Here is a 355-nt window from a genome sequence, read left to right as displayed (position 1 = left end):
ATGCATGAGCAACTGATAGGACCAAATTGCCATTAACCAAAACAAAGATCTCAGGTAGAAATTTTGGGGCAGGGGGGAGGGTCATAGATCATTTTTTAACGTGCTAAGTTTGAGATGAGTAAGAAAAATAAATTGGAGATTTTAAGGAAAATCATATATATAATCCAAGGGAAGTTTTGGGCTGAATAAATATTTTTTGGTAAATAGCATAGAGATAATATTTGAAATCACGAGGCTAGATGAGATCATCAAGTAAGGGGAATAGAAAATAGAAAAAAAGACAACAAAGAGTTGAGCCCCAGGGCACTCCTGTAAATGTTGCAAAAATAGTAATTGGAAAACAGATGTTCACAAT

Source organism: Myotis brandtii, unplaced genomic scaffold (assembly GCF_000412655.1).
Source record: "Myotis brandtii unplaced genomic scaffold, ASM41265v1 scaffold394, whole genome shotgun sequence".
NCBI classification, from domain to species: Eukaryota; Metazoa; Chordata; class Mammalia; order Chiroptera; family Vespertilionidae; genus Myotis; species Myotis brandtii.
Note: the sequence above shows the minus strand (reverse complement) of the source record.